Source organism: Nerophis ophidion, linkage group LG04 (assembly GCF_033978795.1).
Source record: "Nerophis ophidion isolate RoL-2023_Sa linkage group LG04, RoL_Noph_v1.0, whole genome shotgun sequence".
NCBI classification, from domain to species: Eukaryota; Metazoa; Chordata; class Actinopteri; order Syngnathiformes; family Syngnathidae; genus Nerophis; species Nerophis ophidion.
Window position 1 is genome coordinate 62,934,890 of NC_084614.1, and position 12,640 is coordinate 62,947,529.

At 40.4% G+C, this 12,640-nt stretch overlaps 1 long non-coding RNA gene across 1 annotated transcript in view; it reads left to right on the forward strand.

Annotated features, from left to right (window-relative positions):
- Positions 1–6,850: 6,850 nt before the first annotated feature.
- LOC133551698 (uncharacterized) overlaps positions 6,851–12,640 on the forward strand; it is a 170,019-nt gene continuing 164,229 nt past the window's right edge. Inside the window, exons 1-2 of the long non-coding RNA XR_009806552.1 lie at positions 6,851–7,622; positions 7,776–7,866. This is a non-coding gene — a long non-coding RNA (uncharacterized LOC133551698). The remainder of the gene's footprint in view (positions 7,623–7,775; positions 7,867–12,640) is intronic.

A 12,640-nucleotide genomic window follows, 5' to 3' on the forward strand; every position in this document is an offset into this window, starting at 1 on the left:
AATAAGCAGGGGCGTCCATGATAACGTTGCTTGGATGGCAACTTTTGTTGCTCCAAAACCTGTATAACCATTCAGCATTAATGCTGCCTTCACAGATGTTCAAGTTACCCATGCCTTGGGCACTAGTACACCTCCATACCATCACAGATGCTGGCTTTTGAACTTTGCGCCTATAACAATCCGGATGGTTATCTTCCTCTTTGTTCCGAAGGACACCACATCCACAATTTCCAAATATAATTTGAAATTTGGCCTCGTCAGACCACAGAACACTTTTCCACTTTGCATCAGTCCATCTTAGATGACCTCGGGCCCAGCGAAGCTAGCGGCGTTCCTTGGTGTTGTTGATAAATGGGTTTTGCTTTGCATGGCGGAGTTTTGACTTGCACTTACAGATGTAGCAACCAACTGTAGTTACTGACAGTGGTTTTATGAAGTGTTCCTGAGCCCATGTGGTGATATCCTTTACACACTGATGTCGGTTTTTGATGCAGTACCGCCTGAGGGATCAAAGGTCCGTAATATCATCGCTTACGTGCAGTGATTTCTCCGGATTCTCTGAACCTTTTGATGATTTTACGGACTGTAGATGGTAAAATCCCTAAATTTCTTGCAATAGCTCGTTGACAAATGTTGTTCTAAAACTGTTTGACATTTTGCTAACAAATTGGTGACCCTCGCCCCATCCTTGTTTGTGAATTACTTAGCATTTCATGGAAGCTGCTTTTATACCCAATCGTGGCACCCACCTGTTCCCAATTAGCCTGCACACCTGTGGGATGTTCCAGATAAGTGTTTGATGAGCATTTTGCCACTTTATCAGTATTTATTGCCACCTTTCCCAACTTCTTTGCCACGTGTTGCTGGCATAAAATTGTAAAGTTAATGATTATTTGCAAAAAAAAAAAAAGGTTATCAGTTTGAACATCAAATATGTTGTCTTTGTAGCATATTCAACTGAATATGGATTGAACATTATTTACAAACCATAGCATTCCGTTTATATTTACATCTAACACAATTTCCCAACTCATATGGAAACGGAGTTTGTATTTAATCCGGCCCAAGGGACATTTACCTTGAATTGAATAACATGGACCCCGACTTAAACAAGTTGAAAAACGTATTCGGGTGTTAGCATTTAGTGGTCAATTTTATGGAATATGTACTGTACTGTGCAATCTACTAATAAAAGTCTCAATCAACCAATCAATCAATCAATCAATCAATCAATCACCCAAATAGGCCTGATGATGCAATTAACGTGAACCCCGACTTAAACAAGTTGAAAACTTATTCGGGTGTTACCATTTAGTGGTCAATTGTACGGAATATGTACTGTACTGTGCAATCTACTAATAAAGTATCAATCAATCAATCAATCAATCAAAAACGAGGGTTGATCATGTATGCAGTACCCCCGCCACCTCGCAGGGGACAACAGCAAATAATATGTGCCGCAATGAAGCATCAGTGGGGTGGGCTTCCGGAAGGAGAGACGCGGAACTACCAAACATTTGGAGTGAATTTGGCGGCGGCGAGAGTGTCTAAATCTGTTTTGGCGGTTGAGCATAAGCTGTTTTGTGACTGGATCGAGATGGAAGGGGATAGTGACGGGATGTATGAGGATAGTATGGAAATGGATAGGACTAGAGGGGAGAGAGGAAAGAAGGGGAGAGGAGGGAGAGAAGGAAAGTCGAGTGCTAAAAGAGTGCATGAAGACGATGAAGAGGTTGATAAGAGGAAAAGGGTTATGGTGGATGAATATGAGATGATTTATACATTTAAATCAAACCAAGATATGAATGACATTAGTTTGATGACACTGGTTAAGGGATTAAAGAAGGACATTGGAGAGGTGGAGATAGCGAAGGTGCTCAGGGACGGACGGCTGTTGATTAAATGCAAAAATGGAGAGCAAAAGAACAAAGCAATGCGATTGCAAAAACTGTGCAACAAAATAATAAAGGAAAAAATCGAAGTGGGAGAACGAAAGGGGGCAAGAGGAGTCGTGACAGGAATCCCAAGAGGAGAAAATTTAGATGATCTGAAAAAAGAAATAAAAGGAGGAACTGTCACTATGATGAAAAGAATGATGGCATTTAGGAACGGTGAAAAGACTGAGAGCAAATCCGTGCTAGTGCAATTTGCAGAGGAGGTCCTACCAGAGAGAATCATGATTGGGTATCTAAGCTTCTATGTTAGAGCTTACGTGCCACCCCCAGTACGTTGTTTCAAGTGCCAACGCTATGGGCACATAGCTAGTGTTTGTCATGCTAAGATGAGATGTGGACGGTGTGGAGGAGAGCATGAATATGGACAATGTGGAGAAAATGAACAGGTCAAGTGCTGTAATTGTGGCGGGAATCACACAGCAGCGTATGGGGGGTGCATCATAAGAAAAGAGGCAACAGAAGTACAGCAAATCAGAGTTGAAAGAAATATTACATACGCAGAGGCAGTTAAAATAAGAAATCAACAAAGTGCAGAACAGGACAGAAGTGAAAATAGTTCAAGAAATAAAAAACAAGAGGCAGCAAATACAGGAATTTCCATGGACAAACTAGTTGTATTCCTGGCTTACGTAATAAATTGTACAGAACAGGCTAGAAACAAGACTGAGAAAATCAAAATAATTGCCAAAGTAGCAGCAAAGTTTTTAAAATTAAAAGAACTATCCTGGGAACAGGTGCAAGGTGAGCTACAGAGAGTAGACGAGACCGAGTCATGTTACCACAATCCAACGCCATGTTAATTGTTCAGTGGAATGCCAGAAGTTTGATAGCAAACGGACAGGAATTAAAGGGATATATTAATAATATGAAAAATAAACCACATATAATATGTATTCAAGAAACATGGCTGAAGCCAAAATTAAACTTTATAATAAAAGGATATATAACGATACGTAAAGATAGGAATGATGGCCAAGGAGGAGGATGTGCCATATTTATTAAGGAAGATATGCATTATTCAATATTAAAAGTAAAACAAGAACTAGAGATAGTAGGAGTAGAAGTATGGAATAATAAAGAAAGATAAAAAGTACTAAACTTCTATAATCCATGCAAGAAATTAGAAATTCACCAACTAGAAACAATAATCGAGCACTGGAGTGGCAATATTATTTGGTGTGGTGACTTTAATGCACATAGCACAATGTGGGGTGAAAGGGATGACTGGAATGGGGAAACATTGGAAGCACTTTTGGAGGAAAAAGAACTGGTGTGTGTGAATGATGGGTCGGGAACAAGGTTAGATGTCGTCACGGGTAAAGAAACCGCAATAGATTTAACACTAGTGTCACAAGGGTTAGCAGGAAAGGTGGAGTGGGAAGTAAATAAATACAGCACGATGGGAAGTGATCACTATCCAATCTTCATTCACATAAACATAAATCATAGGACAGAAAGCACTAGGATAGAAGGAAGATGGAAGTATAATCATGGTGACTGGGGGAAATTTAGGGAAATTACCGACATAACTTTAAAGGAAGTAGATATAAATCAAGATATTGAACAATTAAATACAGATATTACAAAGTGCATAATAGAAGCAGCCGAATAAGTTTTTCAACTTGTTTAAGTCGGGGTCCACGTTAATCAATTCATGGTACAAATATATACTATCAACATAATACAGTCATCACACAAGTTAATCATCATAGTATGTACATTGAATTATTTACATTATTTACAATCCGGGGGGTGGGATGAGGAGCTTTGGTTGATATCAGAACTTCAGTCATCAACAATTGCATCAACAGAGAAATGTGGACATTGAAACAGTGTAGGTCTTACAGTAGGATATGTACAGCCAGCAGAGAACATAGTGAGTTCAGATAGCATAAGAACAAGTATATACATTAGAAGTACATTTGAGTTGTTTATAATCCGGGGAGATGGGATGTGAATGGAGGAGGGTATTAGTAAAGTGTTGAAGTTGCCTGGAGGTGTTGTTTTAGAGCGGTTTTGAAGGAATATAGAGATGCACTTACTTTTATACCTGTTGGGAGTGCATTCCACATTAATGTGGCATAGAAAGAGAATGAGTTAAGACCTTTGTTAGATCGAAATCTGGGTTTAACGTGGTTTGTGGAGCTCCCCCTGGTGTTGTGGTTATGGCGGTCATTTACGTTAAGGAAGTAGTTTGACATGTACTTCGGTATCAAGGAGGTGTAGCGGATTTTATAGACTAGGCTCAGTGCAAGTTGTTTTACTCTGTCCTCCACCCTGAGCCAGACCACTTTGGAGAAGTGGGTTGGATTGAGGTGTGATCTGGGGTGGAGGTCTAAAAGTAACCGGATTAGCTTATTCTGGGATGTTTGGAGTCTAGATTTGAGGGTTTTGGAGGTGCTGGGGTACCAGGAGGTGCAAGCGTAATCGAAGAAGGGTTGAATGAGAGTTCCCGCTAGAATCCTCAAGGTGTTTTTGTTGACCAGAGAGGAGATTCTGTAGAGGAATCTCGTTCTTTGGTTGACCTTTTTGATCACCTTGGTTGCCATTTTATCACAGGAAAGATTAGCCTCTAGAATGGAACCTACGTAGGTGATCTCATCCTTCCTGGTGATAACAATGTCACCCACTTTTATAGTGAAGTCACTGACCTTCTTAAGGTTGATATGGGACCCAAATCGGATGGATTCCGTTTTACCTAAGTGTATGGATAGCTTGTTGTCAGCGAGCCAGGTGCAAATATTGAGGAGTTCAGCACTGAGGATTTGTTCCACCTGTGACTTGTCCTTGCCGGATACCAGCAGAGCCGAGTCATCCGCAAACAGGAACAATTCACAGTGGCATGCTGATGGCATGTCATTCACGTATATTAGGAACAGTAAAGGTCCTAGTATACTCCCCTGAGGGACTCCACAGCTTACTGAGAGGGGAGGGGACATGGTGCCGTTTACCTCTACCACCTGTTTCCTCCCCTCCAAGTAAGATTGCATCCAGCTTGATGAGGTTTCGTCGAATCCGATTGCTCGGAGCTTATCCAACAGTATAGCATGGTTAACGGTGTCAAAGGCCTTCTGAATGTCCAGCATGACCATGCCGCAGTATTTGCCCGCGTCCACCTCATGTTTGATGTGGTCGGTCAGATAGAGAAGGCATGTGTCAGTGGAGTGGTTAGTTCTGAAGCCGGATTGGAATTTGTACATTAGTTTATTAGTAGCAAGGTATCTATCAACCTGTTCATAAACTATTTTCTCCATTACTTTCGAAATGGAACTGAGAATAGAAACAGGTCGGTAGTTACCAGGTTCTAATTTGCTTCCTTTTTTATAAAGGGGGGTTACTCTAGCTATCTTGAAATCCTTGGGTACTTGGCCTTGTTTGATTGAGAGGTTTATTATATGAGTGATTATTGGGGCAATGGTGGTGGCAGAGTCCATGAAGAATCTGGAGGGGATATTGTCAAGGCGCGCTCAATTTATTAAGCACCTCGTTAGCTGAGACCATTTCTAATTTGAAATTGTTAATAAATAAAGAAAGTAAGAAAATAAATAAAGAAAGTATAATTGCGGTATTTTTTGACATAGAGAAAGCGTATGATATGTTGTGGCAACAGGGGTTGCTGATGAAACTAAATAAGATTGGGATTAGAGGAAGAATGTACAGATGGATAAAAGACTTTGTAACAAGTAGAACATTATTAGTAAAAATAGAGAATGAATATAGCAGAGAATACGAAGTGGAAAATGGGACCCCACAAGGGAGTATAATAAGTCCAGTACTATTTTCCATCATGATAAATGAAGTTTTTAGTGAAGTGGAAGGGTTAGTGGAGGTGGCATTGTTTGCCAATGATGGAGTGATGTGGAAGAGAGGTAGAAATACAAAATATATAGAAAAGAAGATTCAAAAAGCGGTAAATAATGTTCAAGACTGGGGGACGGCTTGGGGTTTAAGATTCTCTGTTGGAAAGACAAAAGTCATAAATTTTACGAAGAGGAAAGTACAAAACAAGCTCCAAATAAAACTCTATGGAGAAAACATAAAAGAGGTACAAGTATTTAAATATTTAGGAATATGGTTTGATAAAAATATTAACTGGTCAACCCACATCAGCAAAATAGTGGAGAAAAGTAAAAAGGTGTTAAATATAATGAGGGCTTTGAGGGGTAAAGATTGGGGGGCTGTTAGGTTGACATTGAAAACAATATATATCACTTTAATTCGATCTGTTATTGACTACGGATGCATTATTTATCAATCTGCTTCAAAAACACTACTTCGGAAAATAGACCGGATCCAGTCGCAGGCGTTAAGGTTATGTTGTGGAGCTACTAAAACTACTCCAGTGGCAGCATTACAAGTAGAAATGAATGAAAAACCTTTGGACATGAGGAGAGATCAACTCTCAGCAGTGTATTGGGCAAACTTAAAAGGATCCAAGCAAGGACATCCAACCCGTCAAGTGCTAATAAACTGCCAAGAAAAAGAGAACAAAAAAATGAATAGTTTTGGGTGGATAATAGGAGATATATGTATCAAAGCACAAATTGACAATATTAAAGTTAGCCCCACAGTACCAATTCCTGCAATACCACCGTGGATGTATGAAAACCCAAAGGTAAACATGCAATTACTGAAGAATATCAATTTAAATAGTTACCAGATAGAACATTGGATTGAGGAAATGTTTTTTGATAACATCATTATATTCACAGATGCATCAAAAACTATAAATTGTAAAGTAGGAGCTGCTGTAGTTATCCCACAAGGAAATATAGTGTTAAATAAAAGAATCAGTGATAAACTATCTGTTTTTACGGGGGAATTGGTAGCAATTTATATGGCAGTTAACTGGATAGAGGAAAACAAAGCAAGGAAAGCAGTCGTGTGCTCGGACTCCAGCAGTGCATTGACGAGTATAAAAAACATAGCATCAGACACAAGACAAGATATAGTTTATGAAATAGTTCAGGCAATCTACAGGATAAATAAAGCGGGAGGTGTGGTAACATTTCTCTGGGTTCCTGCTCATGTAGGAGTTGAGGGAAATGAGTTAGCTGATAGATACGCAAAACAAGAAACCACTAAAACAGAAGTAAATATGGAGATTAAGCACAGTAAAGAAGAAGTGAAGAGCATAATTAAGATAGAACACAATAAAAAGTGGCAGAATAATTGGAATAAGGAAATAAAAGGTAGAGAGTTTTACAAAGTCCAGAGGAGAGTAGGTGTCATGAGAGGAGGGGGTAGAAATAGGAAAGAAGAAGACATTATTACTAGAATGAGATTAGGACATACATATCTAAATAGTTCACTAAAATTGATAGGAAAACATACTACAGGGCTGTGTGATTTTTGCCATCAAATAGAGAATGTTGACCATGTTTTAATACAATGTAGGAAATACAATAGAGAAAGAGAAATACTGGAAAATAAGTTAGCAAAAGAAAATATTAGGTTAGAAGTGGGAAGTATATTAGGATTGCATTCAGAAAACATAGGATACAAAGCAATATACACATATTTAAAAAACACTGGGTTAAATAAAAGAATATAGAGTAGGGATCCACCTCGGTCCACACTCCATTACAGTAGGTGGCGGTAATGCACACCAGAAGGTTGCTTGCCAACCGCCATAAAAACAAAAGAAGAAGAAGAAGAAGCAGTGGGGTGAGTAGAAAAATACCATTTATTCATCCAGCCATTTCCTACCGCTTGTCCCTTTCAACCTTGCAAAAAAAAAAATGAATTAAGAAAATCGGATTTTTAACAACGACTAGACAACAAAGTATCGAGTAATTGTTTTCTATCGGACTCTTTTAGGCGACGGACACATTGACCGAGACAAGCGGCAACAAAGATGGACATTCACAACACGTGTGTTATGACGGCTCTTGGTCAAAGTCAAACATTTGTAAGTATATATTGTGCGTAAAGATATTTAGTTTGTTTTGTATAGAAATTGCTGACTTCGTGATGCCATGTATGTTCATGGTCGTGTTTAAACTGACGTTTAAAGCTCGTTAAATACATGTCATGCTAAATATGAACTGTAGAGGGCAATAACGCTACACCTTAAGTTTAAATGTGATGATTAACATACATTGAGTGCCATGTCTGATGATGATGTTGTCTAATTTCCATGTTTTAAGATCAGCAATTTATGGTTTGAATATATTCACACTAAACCTTCTATTTTATGTACGTAAAATACACAATGGACATTCGTTGTATAAAACACACAATTGACTTATATTTTATGTTCATATATTCATACGTACAAACCTAAATTAGGGAAGATGTGTGGAGAAATGAATCGAAGGAAGGGAAATAATTTAAAAGAAAATACCTCAATCCTTCTGGAGCTTCCATTTCTTCACCTGTTAACTAGCTCTCCAGCTTCTCACGCTGGAAACGATTGGCGAGGGCCGAATAATGAATTTGTTGACAGTGCAGTGTGAAAACCGATGTGTTTACTTTGTAATTAAGTAAATACAGTCTTATGATCTGCTTTTTGATGATGATGTGGTCCTGATGGCTTCATCTGGCCAGGATCTTCAGCTCTCACTGGTTTGGTTCGCAACCGAGTGTGAAGCGACTGGGATGAGAATCAGCACCTCCGAGTCCATGGTTCTCGCGTGGAAAAGGGTGGAGTGCCATCTCCGGGTTGGGGAAGAGACCCTGCCCCAAGTGGAGGAGTTCAAGTACCTCGGAATCTTGTTCAAGAGTTAGGGAAGAGTGGATCATGAGATCGACAGGCTGATCGGTGCGACGTCTTCAGAAATGTGGACGCTGTATCGACGATCCTTTGTGGTGAAGAAAGAGCTGAGCCGGAAGGCAAAGCCCTCAATTTACCGGTCGATCTACGTTCCCATCTTCACCTGTGGTCATGAGCTCTGACTGAAAGGACAAAATCACGGGTACAAGCGGCCAAAATGAGTTTCCTCCGCCAGATGGCGGGGCTCTCCCTTAGAGAAAGGCTGAGAAGCTCTGCCAGCCGGGAGGAGCTCAAAGTAAAGTCACTGCTCCTCCACATCGAGAGGAGCCAGACGAGGTGGTTCGCGCATCTGGTCAGGAACGCCTCCCTAGGGAGGTGTTTCGGGCTCGTCCGACCGGTAGGAGGCCACGGGGAAGACCCAGGATGAGAGGAAAAGTCTGGGCTTCCCTGCTTAGACTGCTGCCCCTGTGACCCGACCTCGGATAAGCAGAAGAAGATGGATGGATGGATGGACAGTCTCAAAAAAGTATAATCTGCGGAGGTGTTTTCAGACAAAACATTCATCACATTTCAATGTCGGGCCCCTGAGCTTTGGGCTCTTGAAAATGCGGCCCCTCTACATGATGTAGTTGAATAGCCTGGCTTTAGATGTACCTAATGATGTGGACGATTATGAAAACATTCTTTAAGGTAAGCGAATGCAGCTTTAAATAGATAATATTGAAGGGCTTTTGGTACTGGTGGCAGCTTGATTTCCCATGATGCAATACGGTACAGAGCCTCTAGAGAGCAGCAGGAGGCCAAAGGAAGTGCACTTCACTGCTGTGTTGTTGCAGCAGCTTAACCACATGCAGGGATAATGACTACCAGAGGACCAACTAAAGGCACAAACAAATCCATAACCCAGTGAACGCTTCGCCTCTGACATTTAACAGCCCTGTAGAAAATGGCCGAAATTTCACAAGAAGATCATGAGTCACTTGTTCCGTTCTGCGCTTCATTATGCTGCTGATGGAGTGGGACCCGGCCTCCGGACCTTGCAGCCCGTTTAGAAAGGATGGAGCTTCACCTCATAAACATACTGCTGCCGGAAAATAATTAACTGATTTCCTTATTGCATCAAAGTCACACGGAAGTTGTATTCGGCGTTAATGACACACACACGCACACACACAGACACACACACACACACACACACACACACACACACACACTTCCTTATCCAGCAGATCAATTTAGCCCATTCGAACGGTAGTCATTAGTGCTCTTTTTAGAAAGACAGGAAACACATGCCGCTGATAAGAGGTGGCAAATAAATACATATGCTACCCCTAGGGCTTTTCAAAAAACACTGGTCTCCACTCGCCAGTTATTAACGATAACCTCCACCTTGCACGATTGAAATACATTGACAACTTAACAGGACCTGTGCAATTATACAGTACGTAACCAGTTATGAATGACAAACTCCTCCCATTCACAATAAAAATATCTTAAGCAAAGCGACAATAGTTAACTTCAAAGTATATATCTGAATATGCGACTGCGTCATATAATTAATGATTGTTCCTCTGACCGTTTTTTTATGATAACAGCCTCCTTGCACAATAGAAATACCAAAATCAAAGCGCCTAGGAGCAGCAAAATTAAAGCCGATTATATCAGACTATGTAGCTGTGTTGTATAATTATTGTGATTGCGCCAGTTATTACCGACAACCACCACCTTTGAATAATAGAAATGCTGTAAATGCTTACTTATTCTAGTAGAGGTTAGCAGCAATGTTAAAGCAGAGTATATAAGAAATGTGATTACTCTGCTACCAGTTATGAATGCTTGCACAATAGGTATATTTTAATTGCTGTTTTTAACAAGGCATGGATGAGGTGGTCCGGGCATCTGGTCAGGATGCCTCCCGAACGCCTCCCGAGGGAGGTGTTTAGGGCACGTCCAACCGGTAGGAGGCCACGGGGAAGACCCAGGACATGTTGGGAAGACTACGTCTCCCGACTGGCTTGGGAACGCCTCGGGATCCCCCGCGAAGAGCTAGACGAAGTGGCTGGGGAGAGGGAAGTCTCGGCTTCCCTGCTTAGGCTGCTGCCCCCGCGACCCGACCTCAGATAAGCGGAAGAAGATGGATGGAAACGGTTGTCACTGATGACTGGTGGTAAGTAAATATATGTACTACCTCTAGGACCACAGTCATCCTCGCCAGTTATTATCGATAACCTACGCTTTGCGCAATTGTAGTAAATAGAAACAGGACACATGTCATATAAACAATGTGATTACTCCCACAACCAATTATATATGATAACCGCCACTTTGCACAATAAAAATATGGTAAGCCGAGCGAATAGAAGTAGGCTGAAAAGTGAGTCCACTTTACAAGACTATATTGCAGTGTCATGTAATTAATGTGATTGCTCCTCCCGTTAGTTATCAGTGTTAACCGCAACCATGCACAAGAGAAATACTTTAAACCTAGTGAAAAGTTGTGCAAGCAAAACCTACAATAGCTGAGTATGCAGCCGTGCCATATATTATTGTAATTGCTCCTTTCACCAGTTAATAATAATTGCCTCCTTGCGTAAAAAATAATATAAACAAACCGATTAAAAGCTATACAACCAAAGCCAAAATTGCTCCTCCCACCAGCTGATATTGATAACAGCCAACTTGCACCATAGAAATACAGTAAACAGAGGGACTAGACGCTGCAAAGTCCAATTCAACTATACCAGAATATGATACCATGTCATATAGCTAACATTATTATTCCTCTCACCAGTTATTAACAATAACCGCCAACTTTCACCATAAAAATACTGTGAATAGAAGCTGCAAAGTCTGTCGACTATACCCAAATATGTACCCGTGTCATATAACTAACATGATTGCTCTTCTCACCAGTGTTTAATAATTGCCGCCACCTATGATAGAAATACTGTAAATAGAGCGAATAGAAGCTGCAAAGTCAAAGTCGACTGTACCAGAACATGTCGCCGTGTCATATAACTAACATGATTGCTCCTCCCACTAGTTGTTAATAATAACCACCACACTGCACAAGAGAACTACTGTAAAATTAGAAGCCGCAAAGTCAAAGCCAACTTTACCAGATTATGCAGCTGTGTTGTAATTAATTCGTTAAACTTCTCAACAGTTATTAATAACTGCATAATGGCAGTAAATAGACTCAAAATAAGCTCTAAGCCAGTGGTCACCAACCTTTTCGAGCTTGAGCTTCCCCCTTGTTTCATCATATATTACTGAGAGGCTGAAGAGAGAGGCAGAGGTGTGCAGGTGCGTTCAGGGATTTAAATGCATGCCTGTTTATGGGTCTGTTGTTCACTCTCTGGGTGGAGGTGGCACTGATGACAGGTTATATATATATATAATTTTTTTTTTTTCCATATTTTTTTTTATTTTACATTTTTTTCATATTTTTGCGGTTGACCGGTAGGGTCCCAAAGATTGACTGGACGATCGCGATCGACGGGTTGGCGACCCCTGTAACAGAAGCATACGCTCGCTCATGTACAGGCACCTGCATGCACACAATATGTGTTATATTTTGCAACTAATGTGATCACTCCTCCCGCTAGTTAATGGCAATTGCCACCTCGCGCTATAGAATTAGACAGATTTAGAATAATCCATAGTCATAGCCTAATATACACTTACTCACAGATGAGCAGATGCATGCCCTCAGACACAATGTATACATGTCATACAAGTAACGCAATAGCTCCCCACTCCAGTTATCAACGATAACTGCACCTTTGTAATTTAATCTGGAAATATTATACAATGTGTATATTTAACTAGAGGGCTATAAATCAGCTGGTGTGGAAGTGGAAATAAACAGAAACATTGAAGTTTAACCACTTGATCAAGAAGCAATGACAAGTTTGACAAATATTTCTGTAAAATGATCCCTGTTTGAATACCAAAAATGTACTCAACA